The 2,500-nt window shown below is 79.6% G+C and overlaps 1 non-coding gene across 1 annotated transcript; it reads left to right on the top strand.

Moving 5' to 3' along the window:
• Positions 1–1,535: 1,535 nt before the first annotated feature.
• Positions 1,536–1,688, top strand: LOC136995764 (5.8S ribosomal RNA). Its single transcript, XR_010887307.1, has one exon. It is a non-coding gene; the product is annotated as a 5.8S ribosomal RNA (ribosomal RNA).
• The last annotated feature ends 812 nt before the right edge of the window (positions 1,689–2,500 follow it).

Genomic DNA, 2,500 nt, shown 5'->3' with positions numbered 1-2,500 from the left:
GGGCGGCGGCGGGGGAGGCACCCCCGCGGGGATTTCAGGTCGTTTCCCTCACCCCAGGGCCAGGTACCTAGCGTCCGCGCTCCTCCTGCCCCCCCTCGGTGACCCACCCGTGTGGTCCCGTGTGCCAGCTCGCTCCTCCCGGGCGCCGCGCCGTGAGCGCCGCACCGGCCGTGCCCTCCCGCCCTTTCCGCTTTCCCTTTCTCTCCCCCCCCCCACCGCTCCAGCCGCCCCGCGCCGTGCCGCGGGGACCGTGCTGCGAGCGGGCCGGGCGGGGGGGGGGGGCGGGGTGGCGGGAGGAGCGGAGGGCCTCCGGCCACCGCGGCCGCCGGTAGCCGCCCCGGGTAGGGATGGCCATGGGCCCCGGGCTCCGGGCCCGAGGGTTCTCGGCGGGAGAGCCGGGCGGGGGTTTAAAGACTCGGGCGGCCCGATGCGACCCGGGGGGCAGCCGGGTGTGCTGCCGGAGGGCCGGGGGGCCGGCGCGCGCGGGCGCCGTGCCCCCCCATGCCAGCCGGCGCGCCCCGCGCTCGCCCTGCGGGCAGCCGGGACGGAGAGGGGTACCCTGCCCCCTCTCTCCGCGGTCTGGTCTCGGCGGAGGGACGCCGCGCGGTCGGCTGGCGCCGGCCTGCCTCGAACGCGTGACCCCGGCGCGAGCGCGTGCTCTCGCCGGGACGGTGAGCCCCCACCCACCGCGGGTGGTGCGGACGCCGCGCCTCGGCGCGATCCGCTCTCCTCCCTGGCCGGGGCTCTCGGTCTGCCGCCGTGGCCGCTGGCGGCGGCGCCCTACCCGCCGGCACTCCGCCATCCGGCGCGCCTGCCTCGCTCTGCCCAACCCGGCTTCGCCGGGCGGCGGGCGGGCGGCAGGCGGGCGGCGGGGGCGCCCCCCCCCGTTCTCCGCGTGGAGACGGGGAGAGCGGGCGCCGTCCCCGTCCGTCCCGCCTTGCCCGCCCGCCCGCCGCCGGGCGTCTGTCCGCGGAAGGGACGGGAGAGCGCGTGGTGTCGTCCGGGAGGCTGTGTGTGCGCGCGCGCGGGCGTGGGCGCCGCCTCGGGGCCACGGCGGAGCCGGAGGCCGGCGAGGCGAGCGAGGAGCTGGGGAGCGCGGGGCCGGTGGGCCGCGGGCGCGCGGGCAGCGGCCGGTGCCGCTGCCGGTGGCGGCCGGGCTCCGACGCTGGGGGTCCGCGGGGAGCCGCCCCCTCCCCCAGCGTCCCCGAGGCAGGCGGCGCGGCCGGCGCGCTGCTCCCCGCCGGGCCGGGCCGAGCCTGGGCGCCTGGGCCGGACTCGAAGCGAGCAAAGGGTTGTCCCAGGTCGGGAGCGAGGGCTCCCCGCCCTTCTCGTTCGGGTTTTCCTTTTCCCTTTTTCCCCCCCCACTCTGTGCTCGTACGGTCAGCGGGGCGAGCCCCTCTCTCTGGCTCTCGGCCGTCCCTCGCTCAGCAGCCGGCGTCGGCGTGAGGAGGGAGGCGGAGCGGAGGGGGGGCCCTCAGGGGCTGCCGAAGGCTGCCCGGTCCCCCCGCGCGCGCGGCGGGGGCCGAAACCGAGACAACTCTTAGCGGTGGATCACTCGGCTCGTGCGTCGATGAAGAACGCAGCTAGCTGCGAGAATTAATGTGAATTGCAGGACACATTGATCATCGACACTTCGAACGCACTTGCGGCCCCGGGTTCCTCCCGGGGCTACGCCTGTCTGAGCGTCGCTTGGCGGTCAATCGTCACCCCCGCTGTCGCGTTGGCGCAGCGGTGCCGCCCCTCGGGGGGGGCGCGTGGGGGGGCGGGGGAGGCGCGGCGGCGCCGGCGGCGGCGGTGCGCGGCGGCCTCGGCGGCGGAGAGTCGGCGGCGGAGCCGGGACCCCGGTGCGTGCACCGGCGGCCCCGGTCTTCCTGCCCGCCGGGCTCCGGCGCCGGGCCGCCCGCAGCGGCCGCGGCCGGCGTGCCTTGCCGCGCCTGTGCCCGCCCTCCTCGCCCTCCGAGCGCGGTGGCCACCGCTGCGCGGCGCGCGCCGTGCGGGGTGGCGCGGCTGGGGCGCCTCGCAGGCCCGTGCCCCGGGGAGAGGGTGCCTCCTCTTCCCCGCGCGGCCGGGCCTTCGTCCCCCTAAGTGCAGACTCGGGGAAACCCCCCGCTCCCGGAGCGCCCGCTTCGCGGAGTTCGTCCCGCTGGGGCCCCCCCCCCAGGTCGGGTGGGTTGCGGTGGCCCGGCGCGCCTCGTCGCCGCCGCCCGCCACCACCGCCAGTCTGGCCGCCGTCTGGGCTTCTCCTCCGCCACTCTCCCGGTGGTGCGCTGGTCCCCCGTTCCCCTCCGGGGTGGGGACGGCCGGCTGCCTTGCGCTTCCCTGCGCCCCGACCGCCGCCGGTGCGGCGCGCCGCCGGGCCGCCCCCCCTGCCCTCCCCGCGGCGCGCCCGCGTCCGTCGCGTGTGCCGAGCCACTTCCACCCGCCGGCTGGCGTCAGCCGCGGCGTTGCGTTGAGGCCGGCAGCGACGGCGCGCGGGTGCGGCGCGGCGGGGTGGCGGTGG

The sequence above is a fragment of the Apteryx mantelli genome, unplaced genomic scaffold, assembly GCF_036417845.1.
Source record: "Apteryx mantelli isolate bAptMan1 unplaced genomic scaffold, bAptMan1.hap1 HAP1_SCAFFOLD_147, whole genome shotgun sequence".
Lineage (NCBI taxonomy): Eukaryota > Metazoa > Chordata > Aves > Apterygiformes > Apterygidae > Apteryx > Apteryx mantelli.
Note: the sequence above shows the minus strand (reverse complement) of the source record. Positions and strands in the feature narration are given on the sequence as shown.